The sequence below is a fragment of the Mustela nivalis genome, assembly GCF_964662115.1.
Source record: "Mustela nivalis genome assembly, chromosome: X".
Classification (NCBI taxonomy): Eukaryota; Metazoa; Chordata; class Mammalia; order Carnivora; family Mustelidae; genus Mustela; species Mustela nivalis.
In genome coordinates, this window is record NC_139040.1 from 820,189 (window position 1) to 832,921 (window position 12,733).

General features: G+C 47.5%; 1 protein-coding gene across 4 annotated transcripts in view; it reads left to right on the plus strand.

The window, feature by feature from the left end:
* The window catches only part of GAB3 (GRB2 associated binding protein 3), a 90,989-nt gene that overhangs the window by 867 nt on the left and 77,389 nt on the right, over nucleotides 1–12,733 (plus strand). The window lies entirely within an intron of this gene.

Below are 12,733 nucleotides of genomic sequence, written 5' to 3' on the forward strand. Positions count from 1 at the left end.
ATTTACTTAGGTGTATGCCAAGGTAATAATAATAACAATGTAAATTGACTTTTTAATACATATCCAAAGTCCCTATAATCAGCCAATCCATGAGTAGTTCACTACTTCCTCCCTTATTTTATAATGCTTCGTTGGTAAATATTTCACTGAATAACTTTTTAAGGTATTCATTGATGATACTGCTGTGGGCTGTATCTTTCTCCAAAACTCTGCATCCAGTCTGCTAGGAAACCTCTCAGCGCTTTGCCATCATCTCCTCTATCTTTCCAATGGGCTCCTATGGTCCCCCTGCTTTGACATTTTCCAATTATACTCTTTTAACATAGCAGCTGGCAAGTGTCTTTAAACTGTAATCAGTCCATGTCCCTCCTCTGCTCAAAGCCCAGTGACTTCCCATCTGTAGTGGGATGAAGACCCCCCCCCAAATGTCACCTTATTTGGAAAAACGGTCTTTGTAGATAGAACTAAGTTAAGAATCTCAAGATAAGATCATGCTGCATTACTCAGGTGGACCCCAAATCCAATGACAAGTACCTTAGAAGAGAAGGGAGGGCACACTGGGGACCTCAGTCCGTGAGGCTTCTGGCTTCAGCTCAGGTCGTGATCCCAGGATCCTGGAATCAAGCTCCACATCAGGCTCCTTTCTCATAGGAGAGCCTGTTCCTCCCTCTCCCTCTGCCACTCCCCCTGCTTGTTCTGTCTCCCTCTCTTTCTCAGATAAATAAATAAAATCTTATTTTAAAAAAAGCCAAAGTGTCTGTGATGGCTGCTTCCCATTCTGTTTCTGAGGCCATTCCTTCCACCCTCACTCACCCCACTCCTGGCACACGGCCTCTTGACTACGCAGGACTACTCCAGGCTCACTCCGGGCTCACTCCCCCTTCCAGCGTCTTTTGCACCTGCTCTCCCCCCTGCCTGAAATGAATCTAGTTTCATGTCTCTCTTCACTAGAATGTTGGCCTTACAGAACAAAGAGAAGTTTGTCTGTGTTGTTCACTGCTATATATTCAGTTCCTAGAAGATGCTCAGTAAGTATTTTTGCTTACTGTGTCTGTCTTGAGCCCAGAAACCCCATGGAGCTTCTCTTACCAGTAGAAGCAGTTCCTCCTACCCTGTCTGGTGAGGCTGATCCTGGCTTTCTTGGAGATCTTGTGATGAAATCACCTTGTTAGTTCCTGAGCAAGAGAATGCCAGTACTCCTTGTGCCCCAGCTCCTCACATCCCTCATTGTCTCCAATCCTAAGACTTGAGGACATGGAGATGTTGGAATGAAGTTGTCATGTGCAACCTACTGGCTAACCCTTAACTGCATCCCCTGAGAGAGCTCAAAGGACACGTCTTTCAACAAAACATTGAGAAATACTTCGGTGAAGGTTCTGGGAAACTAATCTAGGAAAGGAGGTGAGAGGTGTTGCCATGAAACAGGGATCCGGGAGCCGCAGAGGCCAAGTAGTGGCACTACATCACATAGAACAGGGTGGGAATCATGACAGGCAACAGGACTGGCAGCTGGAACCAGAATCGTTTATCCCCAAGGATCTTTGGTGGTGGCTAATTGGTCATGATGTCCTATTAATAATAAGCCACCCAGGGTGCCTGGGTGGCTCAGTGGGTTGAGTGTCTGCCCTCAGCTCAGGTCATGATCCCAGGGTCCTGGGATTGACCCCCACATCATCTTCCTGCTCAGCGGGGAGTCTGCTTCTCCCTCTGCCTCTGCTGCACCCTCTGCCTATGCTCTCTCTTTTTCTCTCTCTCTGTCAAATAAATAAATAAAATATTTTTTAAAGATTTTATTTATTTATTTGACAGAGAGAGATCACAAGTAGGCAGAGAGGCAGGCAGAGAGAGAGGAGGAAGCAGGCTCCCCGCTGAGCAGAAAGCCCGATGCGGGACTCGATCCCAGGACCCTGAGATCATGACCTGAACTGAAGGCAGCGGCTTAACCCACTGAGTCACCCACCTATAGTAGGCCATGATCTATACACCCCACCAAGAGAAACTCTAGGTCCGGTGAATGGTAGTCGGCCTTGTATTGCCGCAGTGGAAAATGTGGCCCCTCACCTAATCCCCGGACCTAGCTGCCCACAGGCTCAGAGCCACCAAGTGAAGACAAGGCATGGTACACATAACACTAGCATGTGCTTCAAACCTTCATCCTTCACTCCCTGGGGACAGAGAATGCCACTGTAGTCCACTGGTCCAAAATGAAGACTTAGTCTGGGTGCCCTCTCACTGCATAATTGGAACAATCCGCAGCTGAAACAATTCCCACAGGGGAATTTTTTTTACTCAAGGGCTGAGGACAGTTATGGAAAGAAAACTCAAAAGGAAGCCCCTGGAACTGTCCCTTCAATTCTCTGGTGTATCATTGTAATTAAGTCCCCAGGGACCAACTCGATCATGTGGCTGTCCACCAAGACATCTTGCTGGTCCATTACATGAATGGCATCCTGCCGACTGGGACTGAAAAAATAGTTCATCACAGGGTGAGAGATAAGGCCTTGGAAAATTTAGGGGCCTGCCAATTCCATTAGGCATATCGAGATGGTTCCCCAAAGTGCAAACCAAATTGCCCGACCTCAAGCCCACTGCCACTGAGAAAGAAGCACTGTGCTTGGTGGGCCGCTTTCTGGAGGTGGCATCCCCCACTAGGATGTTATACAGCCTTTTCCAAGCCTTGGTAAGAGAATCACAGTTCAGGCCTCTGGAATTTGGGATAAAAGTAAAGGTAGGACTGGCCACGTGGCTGGTTAGCTCAGTTGGGTAGCATCCGACCTGACAACACCAATATTGTGGGTTTGATCCCCAAACAGGCCAAGAAAGGCATTAGTTTTCATGTTTAATAAAGACTAAAACTGAAAAAGAAAATAAAGCTAGGACCTACACATGCACCAATCTGTCGGGAGGCGAAGGCAGCAACTTTCTTTAGTCCTTGGTTGAAAGCGAATGACTGTGTGATCTTAGACCTGAGCTGCACATTGTGAACCGAGTGTTATTTGACCAAACGAGCCGTGAAGTCGGGCGTGAGCAGCCGCTGGGGCGAACAGTCCGCAGTTCCTCAAAAGGTTGAACACAGAGTTGCCGTGTGACTCAGCAATTCCATTCCCATGTGTATATATACCCAAGAGCCTTGGAAACAGATGTTTAAACAGATGCTTGTGCAAGTATGTTCATAGCAGCATTATTCACAATAGCCTAAAGGTTGACGAAACTCAAATGTCCATCTACAGATGACAGGATAGACAAAATGTGGTCTATCCATATGATGGAATATTATTCAGTCATAAAAAAGGAGTGAAGTGCTTTTATGTCCTACAACATGGATGAACCTTGAAAGCATGAACCTAGGGGGCACTTGGCTGGCTCAGCCAATAGAGCATGTGACTCTTGATCTCAGGGTTGTGAGTTTGAACACCACATTGGGGGTAGAGATTACTTAAAAATAAAATATTAAAAAAGAAAAGAAAGAATGGGAGCCTGGGTGGCTCAGTGGGTTGAGCCTCCACCTTCGGCTCAGGTCATAATCTCAAGGTCCTGGGATCAAGCCCCACATCGGGCTCTCTGCTCGGCGAGGAGTCTGCTTCTCCCTCTGCCCCTCGTCCTACTTGTTCTTTGTCTCTCAAATAAATAAATAACATCTTTTTTTTTTTTTTTTTAAGATGGGCGCCTGGTGGCTCAGTGGGTTAAGCCTCTGCCCTTGGCTCAGGTCACAGTCTCAGGGGCCTGGGATCGAGCCCCACATCGGACTCTCTGCTCAGGAGGGAGCCTGTTCCCCCCCGCCCCCCCCTCCCCGCACAGCCTGCCTCTCTGCCTACTTGTGATCTCTCTCTCTCTGTCAAATAAATAAATAAAAATTAAAAAAAAAAAAGAAAGAAGAAAACATGCTAAAGGAAGTAAGCATAGAGGGACAAGTATGATATGACCCCACTTGGGCAAAATAGCCAGAACAGGCACCCTAACACAGGTAATAGTCATGTGAGAGAGGAGGTTTCCAGGAGATTATAGCCTCCAGCCATCTGGTCACCCCCAGCCATTAAGTCCTCTCAGCTGAGGCCCCAGACGTTCGGGAGCAGGGAGAAGACATAATACGTCAGCAGAATAGCAAGCCATCCCAAAACTTCGTGTCATTAAGCATGTTGCTATGCTGACAGAGTACGGGTATGGTGAGAAGTCAGCCGGAAGGCCGGGTGGAACTGGGACTGGAACAGGAGTCTGTCCCTGTGGCTTGGACTTCCTTATAGCATGGCAACCTCAGAGCAGTCAGACTCTGGACTCAGTGGCTCAGGTCTCCCAAAGCAGGTGTTGGAGTAGACAAGGCATAAAACTGTCAGAATAACCTTTTGTAACTTGGTCTTGGGAGTCCTGTCAAATCATTCCTGCTGTGTTGTATGATTCAAGCAGTCACAAGCTTATCTAAGTTCAAGGGGAGAAGGTATCAACCCCACCTCAATGAGAGGAGGGTCAAAGAATTTTGGAGCCCTAGTTTAAAACTGCCACATTCATAGGGGCACCTGGGTGGCTCTTGAAAAAAAAACCTGCCACATTCACGAAGACTTAACTAGCTGCTGCACAAAGCTAAACAGTGAATTTCCATCCCTGTGTTTCTCCAGTCTTTGAACTAATTTCTGACATTGTCCCCTAAGTATTCGTTATTTCTTTTTTTTTAAAGATTTTATTTATTTATTTGACAGAGAGATCACAAGTAGGCAGAGAGGCAGGCAGAGAGAGAGAGAGAGAGAGAAGCAGGCTCCCTGCTGAGCAGAGAGCCCGACGCAGGGCTCAATCCCAGGACCCTGAGATCATGACCTGAGCCGAAGGCAGCGGCTTAACCCACTGAGCCACCCAGGCGCCCCTATTTGTTATTTCTTTTGACTTACACTTTGGTAGAAAGGCAAAGCCCTGGAGGTTTCCACGTGGGCCCTTCTGCCGTGACTGCCTCATTCCATGGGTCAGGAACCAACGTGGCAATTCTGCTAATGATGTTGACCATCTTTCCATAGGCTCGTTTGCCACTGTCTGGAGAACCTCCTCAGTGAATTGTCTCTTCATATCTTTTACCTATTTTTGGATTGGATTATGAGTGGTTTGGGGTTTTTTTATTATTGAGTTTTTAGGGTTCTTTACATATTCTTGGTATGAGTCCTTTGGCAGATATGTGCTTTGTAAATATTTTCTTCCAGTCTGCAGCTTGTCTTTTTTTTTTCCCCTAAATATTTTATTTATTGAGAGAGAGAGAAAGGGAGGGAGCATGAGCAGGAGAGAGAGGCAGAGGAAGAGGTTGAAGCAGACTCCCCATTGTAGGGAGCCCAGCAGCCCCAGGGATCATGACCTGAGCCGAAGGCAGGCACTTAACTGACTGAGCCACCCAGGCGCCCCTTTAGCTTGTCTTTTTATACTCTTAACAAAAGTGTTGATTTTGATGAAATCTCATTTATCAATTTTTTCTTTCATGGATTGAGTCTAAGAATATTTTCTCCTATGTTGTCTTCTAAAAGTTTTATAGTTTTATGTTTTATGTATAAATACATGATTCATTGTGAGTTGATTTTTATATAAGGTGTGAGGTTTTGGCTAAACTTGCCAATGGATGTCCAATTTCTCCAGCACTGTTTGTTGAAAAGACTATCCTTCCTCCATTGAATTGCTTTTGTACGTTTGTCAAAAACCAGTTGAGCAGATTTATGTGGATCTGTGTGTCTCTTTCTCTGCCAAGAGCACACAGTCTTGATTACAGAGCTACTATATAATAAACCTCAAACTCATGTAAAGAGATTTATGTGTTGATCTTGTACACTGCAACCTTAAAACCCACTTATTAATTATGGGAGTTTTTTCTGTAGATATCTTGGGATTTTCCATGAAGACAATTGTATCATCTGCAGATTGAGACAGTTTTATTTCTTCCTTCTCAATCTGTGTACCTTTTGTTTCTAGAAGTTTCAATACTATGTTGGATAAGAAGAGTGAGAGCAGATATTCTTTTTTTAAATCAACATATAATGTATTATTTGCCCCAGGGGTACAGGTCTGTGAATTGTCAGGCTTACACACTTCACAGCACTCACATAGCACATGTCCTACCCAATGTCCATAACCCAACCACCCTCTCCTTACCCCTATCCCCCCAGCAACCCTCAGTTTGTTTTGTGAAATTAAGAGTCTCTTATGGTTTGTCTCCCTCCCAATCCCATCTTATTTCATTTTTTCCTTTCTTATCCCCCAAGCCCCCCACTTTGCCTCTTAAATTCCTCATGTCAGGGAGATCATATGATAATTGTCTTTCTCTGACTTATTTTACTCAGCATAATACCCTCTAGTTCCATCCACGTCATCGCAAATGGCAAGATTTTATTTCTTTTGATGGCTGCATAGTATTCCACTGTGTATATAGACCACATCTTCTTGATCCATTCATCTGTTGATGGACATCTAGGGTCTTCCCATAGTTTGGCTATTGTGGAAATTGCTGCTATAAACATTCGGGTGCAGGTGCCCCTACGGATCACGGCATTTGTATCTTTAGGGTAAATATGTATAGTACAATTGCTGGGTCGTAGGGTAGTTCTATTTTCAACTTTTTGAGGAACCTCCATGCTGTTCTTCAGAGTGGCTGCACCAGCTTGCATTCCCACCAACAGTGTAGGAGGGTTCCCCTTTCTCCGCATCCTCGCCAGCATCTGTCATTTCATGACTGACTGGTTAATTTTAGCCATTCTGACTGGTGTGAGATGGTATCTCATTGTGGTTTTGATCTGTATTTCCCTGATGCCGAGTGATGTTGAGCACTTTTTCATGTGTCTGTTGGCCATCTGGATGTCTTCTTTGCTGAAATGTCTGCTCATGTCTTCGGCCCCTTTCTTGATTGGATTATTTGTTCTTTGGGTGTTGAGTTTGAAAAGTTCTTTATAGATTTTGGGTACAAGCCCTTTATCTGATATGTCATTTGCACATATCTTCTCCCATTCTGTCAGTTGTCTTTTGGTTTTGTTGACTGTTTCCTTTGCTGTGCAAAAGCTTTTGATCTTGATGAAGTCCCAACAGTTCATTTTGCCCTTGCTTTCCTTGCCTTCAGTGATGTTTCTAGGAAGAAGCTGCTGCGGCTGAGGTCGAAGAGGTTGCTGCCTGTGTTCGCCTCAAGGATTTTGATGGATTCCTGTCTCACATTGAGGTCATTCATCCATTTGGAGTCTATTTTTGTGTGTGGTGTAAGGAAATGGTCCAGTTTCATTTCTCTGCATGTGGCGGTCCAATTTTCCCAACACCCTTTGTTGAAGAGATTGTCTTTTTTCCATTGGGCATTCTTTCCTGCTTTGTCGAAGATTAGTTGACCGTAGAGTTGAGGGTCTATTTCTGGGCTCTCTATTCTGTTCCATTGATCTCTGAGTCTGTTTTTGTGCCAATGCCATGTTGTCTTGATGATGACAGCTTTGTAATAGAGCTTGAAGTCTGGAAATGTGATGCCACCAACTTTGGCTTTCCTTTTCAACATTCCTCTATTTTTTAAAAGATTTTATTTATTTATTTGACAGACAGAGATCACAAGTAGACAGAAAGGCAGGCAGAGAGAGGGGGGAGGCAGGCTCCCCGCTGAGCAGAGAGCCCAACATGGGGCTCAATCCCAGGACCCTGGGATCATGACCTGAGCTGAAGGCCGAGGCTTTAACCCACTGAGCCACCCAGGCACCCCTCCTCTGGCTATTTGAGGTTTTTCTGGTTCCATATAAGTTTTAGGATTATTTGTTCCACTTCTTTGAGAAAAACTGATGGTACTTTGATAGGGATTGCATTAAACGTGTAGATTGCTTTAGGCAACATAGACATTTTCACAGTATTTGTTCTTCCAATCCAGGAGCGTGGGAGAGCAGATATTCTTGCCTTGTTTCCAATCTTAAGAGAAAAGTGTCTGGTTTTGTTTTGTTTGTTTTTTGTTTGTTTGTTTGTTTTTGAAAAGCACCTGGTTTTTAACCAGTACATCTTCTGTGCACGTTCTTCAACAAGTTGCAGAAGCTCCCCTACCATTCCTAGCTTTTTGAGAGTGTCTGTCATGGCTTGGTGCTGGGTTTTGTCAAATGCTTGTTCTGCATCAATCAATACAAGTGTATGACTTTTCTTTAGATTGTTAACATGGTGGATTGCATTGATTTCTTTTCTGTTCGTATAAGTAACTGCTGCCCCCCAACACGGGGCTTGAACTCAATACCCCGAGGTCAAGATTCACACATTCCACCAAGGGAGCCAACCAGGTGCCCCTGATCGACTTTCATGTATCGAAGGAGCCTTGCGTCTCTGGAGTAAACCCCACCTAGTCATGGTGTATAATCTTTTTACGTAAAAAAGTGAATTCTACTTGCCAGTATTTTGCTGAGGATTTGTACATCTAGATTCATGAGGCATAATGGTCAGTAGTTTTTTTTTTTTTTCTTTTTTTGTTTTACTGCCTTTTTCTGGTTTTGGTATCAGAGTAACACTGTCCTCATAGAATGAGTTCCCATATGTTTGATTTGGACTTGTGATGATAATTTCATACTATTTTATTTATTTAATTTTTTAAAAGATTTTATTTATTTATTTGACAGAGTAAGAGAGAGCCCAAGCAGGTGGGGGTTGGGGGGGAAGCAGGTTCCCTGCTGAGCAAAGAGCCAGATGTGGGCCTATATTCCAGGCCCCTGACATCATGACGGGAGCTGAAGACAGAGGCTTAACCCATTGAGCCACCCAGGCGCCCCTTATTTTATTTTTAAAGATCTCATTTATTTATTTATTTGACAGGGAGAGAGGGAGCACAGGCAGGGGGAGGAGGATCAGAGACAGAGGGAGAAGCAGGCTCCCTGATGAGCAGGGAGCCAGAGCCGGATGCGGGGCTCCACCCCAGGACCCTGGGATCATGACCTGAGCCAAAGGCAGATGCTTCACCAACTGAGCCACCCAGGTGCCCCTAAAATAAAACTCTTAATAGTAGATATTTATGTTTGCAAATCCTTCTAGTCCTAAGGTTTATGGGACTCAATGAAAGGCCAAGCCAAACCTATTTTAAAATAATAATAAGCGGGGAAGCCGCGGTCTAGGGAATTCAGGTGCTGAAAACCACTTGTTATTCAAATGGGTCTCCTCTTCTGGGCTGGAAGGCAGAGAAGCTAGGAAGGGGCTTGCTGAAAGGGAATTAAAAGTTGCAGTACAAACAGGTCATCTCTCCCTAGAAATTTAGGAGGAGTAACCCTGCAGAAGCAATTCGGATTCGTCTGGAAGAGAGAGCGGTGCCCCCTGGAAGCTGCCAGAATGACTGTCCATATCACATCCTTATTGAACTGACACGGTTAGCCTGGAGACAAATAGTGGGTAACTGTAAAATTAATCAGGTTGTGACTTGAATTGAAGTTGCTGTTCCAGATGCTGTTGCTTTTCTGGAGTAAATTAACGCAGCCCCTGGTACCTGGCAAGTGGCTATTTGCCTGACAAAGGCTCTCTTCTCTATCGGAAGCAGCTCGCCTTTGTCTGGCTGGACCAGAAGTACAGCTTTAGTGTCTGGCTGCAGGCTATGTCTCTCTGGCTCCGTGTCATAATCTGGGGTGAATGGAACTTGATTTTTGCCACGGTTATGGGGAATATCATGCTGGTCCATTATACTGAAGACCTTATGCTTACTGGACCTGGTGATCAAGAGGTAGTTATTTTATTAATAAACATGTATGCCAGAGGACAGGAGATAAAGCCCGGGGACACTCAAAAGCCTGACCCTCAAGAAACATCTTGAGACGGGTGGGACCACGTTGGGTATTCAATGGGTCGCTGCCCCTCATGCCGCCTCCCGCTCAGAAAGGGACGCCATAGCAGGTGCATGTCCTTGGATTCTGTTGGCAGTGTGTACCGCATCTAATTTATGCACACCTGGGGCACTGGCTGGCTCCAGCAGAGCGCGACTCGATCTCAGGGGCATGATTCGGGCCTCAGGTTGGGGGTAGTGTTTGCTTAAAAAACACAAAAAGTGCACAATTGCTGCACACCCACACATTCAACAAGTCATCTGTGAGGCTGCGTGTTTTCAGCAGTACCGAGGGTCAGGAGAGGTTCCGTGGCGGTTCCAGGAACAGTAGTTCCTGACCTTTACAATCGTGTAGATCCAAGATGAGCAGAGCCTGACACACCGGCAGGCGACACGGAGCCTCTGGCCGGTCCTAATAGGAGAAACAAGAAAGTTGCCGGAGTGAGCGGCTCCCGTCTCTGTTGGGCCCTACTGCTGCACGGCCTCCTTTCCCTTGACTCGCCCCTATACCCTCATAGGGAGTTCTTTGTGACTAGGTATGTGGGTCAAAGTCTCAGAGGGAAGCAAATGGTAAAAGGTTAAGGGAATCTGCCACAAGTCGTGAGGCTCCCAGGGACTGGCATCAGCTGGTGTGGTCACTGCCACTGCTATGGACTCAACTTGCCCACAGGAGTGACAGCCCCCAATCAGGCAGCACTGCTGGGGCGACCAGCCAGCTATGTGGTCGCAGGATGAGATATTACATCCATCTCGAACGCGTAGCAATTTGCCCCACTTGCACAGGTACTTACTGTAAGCCACACTTCGCCAGCGTTTGCTTCTGCCCACAGACTTACTGCACTTGACCCACTTTTGTAGGATCTCACCTAAGAAAATCAGTCAAAGACAGAAGTACCTGGCTGGCTCAGTCAGTAGAGCATTTGACTCTTGATCTTGAGGTCGTGAATTTGAGTCCCCTGTTGGGGGTAGAGTTTACTTTATAAAAATTTATTTGAGAGAGTGTGTGAGCACATGAGTGGGGGGAGGGGCAGAGGTCGAGGGAGAAACAGACTCCCCTCTGAGCAGGGACTTGGGGCTTGATCCCAGGACCTGGAGATGCTGATCTGAGCTGAAGGTAGATGCTTAAGTGACTGAGCCACCCAGGTGCCCTGGGGATAGAATTTTCAGGAAGGAAGGAAGGAAGGAAGGAAGGGAGGGATGGGGGAGGGAAAAATCGTAAAACACAAAAGACACACACCAGTGTGCCTGTGCTGAGGGACTGCACTAGTCCTACTTGGATCTCATTGCCCTGCAGCACCTGGCCTGCTGGGAGGGTTGGCGTGTTGACGACTGTGTTATTGCACGGGTTGGGGGAAAATGTGCTGAAAGGTGGAGGATCTGTCTTAGAGGATCAGGGAAGTACCTTGAACTGGTGAGTGAGCAATCTGCACAGCTACAGTCCTCTGGGGCCCATCCCCTTGCAGCCATGGTAGGCAGGGCCACTGAGGATTCAGGCCAGGTGGGGACAGAGGTTCGTGTACTCATGCAATTAATGAATTCTGAGCACCTGAGTTCTTGGCTGGAGAACAAAGGGAGTACAGGGCGGGCAGTAGAAGGAAGAAGATCGTAAAGCAGTTACAGAACTAAGGATTGTAGTCACTGTGTGTTACATACAAAGTTTTTCAATTTTCTGTTTATATTTTATGCATATCAAATAAATGCTGGCAGAGGTTAGCTTTCTAGTGTTTTCCTTTAGGCTGCAGGATATTGAGGTGGGGTGATGTCGGAACTAGAAGAGCAATGACTGTTTCCCAGAGATGGCTGCACTGACCAAGGGCACTTTTGGTTTCCTGTTTCAAGGAGAGCTTCTTAGTTGGGAGGAGGGACAGCGCGTTGTTTTGGTGGGAGCAGCCGTTGTTCCTTCAGTGAGTGTTTTATTTTGCGCACAGGGTGTGCATAGATACTGAGTAGTTAGGGGGTGGGCTGTGGTGCATATGCGGGTCTCTTGTTTGAAAAGGTAGGAGAGCTAAAAAAAATTTAAAAGATATTTACCGTTCTCCCTTGACTCGAGGTTTCTAGATGCGAATTAGGTTTGGCCAGCGAGCTACAGGTCTGTGAGGTTTGGAAAGCAGGAGGGAAGTCGCGGACTGCGGTGGTGGTCTGGGGGCCGTGGGTTCGGAGAGGCGTGAGCGCTGGCCGTACCCGGAGTCCACGTGTGAGAAGGTAATAGTGCATGGGTGGTGGGACCTCAGAGTCGAGAAGTCTCTTTGTAAGTCGCAGAAATGATATGGCGTTTATTTATTCGTCTTGCAAGTGTGAGTTTTTCGGGACAGGCACGACAGCACGGGGACAGCAGAATGGGTCAGGGTGCCGTGCAGGTGATAACAAACCTCAGGGAGATGCTGCGCATGGACGGGGGGCGGGGTGCTGGTTTCAGGGCGATCGTCCGTGCTTGTCTGTACACACAGCACGTTGGCCCCGGCCGGCCTGTCTCTCCCAACGTTAGCTCAGGGCCGCGAGCGCGCGTGGCGGCAGCTGGTTGTGGTTCTCGGTCTCGTGGAAAGTGCTCGGCGCACACCGCGGCCCGGCCCTTCAGAGACTCAGCCCTGAAAGCCCCGGGGGCCGCGAGGCCGCGGATGGCACCTCCGGGGCATAACGTTTATAAAGCTCAGGGTCCTGGAGGACGTTTGAGTACCTCGGCCGCCGAGCTCGGCGCCGCGGGACGGTGATTCCCGGGGGAGGGGCGTGCGACAGCCCCTCCGCAGCGGCTCACAGCGGGAGTGGTGGGGGACGGGGACGTCGGACGGGAGCTTCGCTTTCCCGCCTCCCTGGGCCTGGCGCTCGCAGGTGCGGGTCCCGGCTTCGGCTCGCCGCCGTGATCCCCGGGCCCGGAGTTCCGCACGAGGGGGCTCGCCCGCCTCCACTACCCCCCCGGCCGCCCCGCCGCCCCAGTCCCAGCGCCGTCTGGGTCGCGGCGGTGGCGCCGTTCCTCCC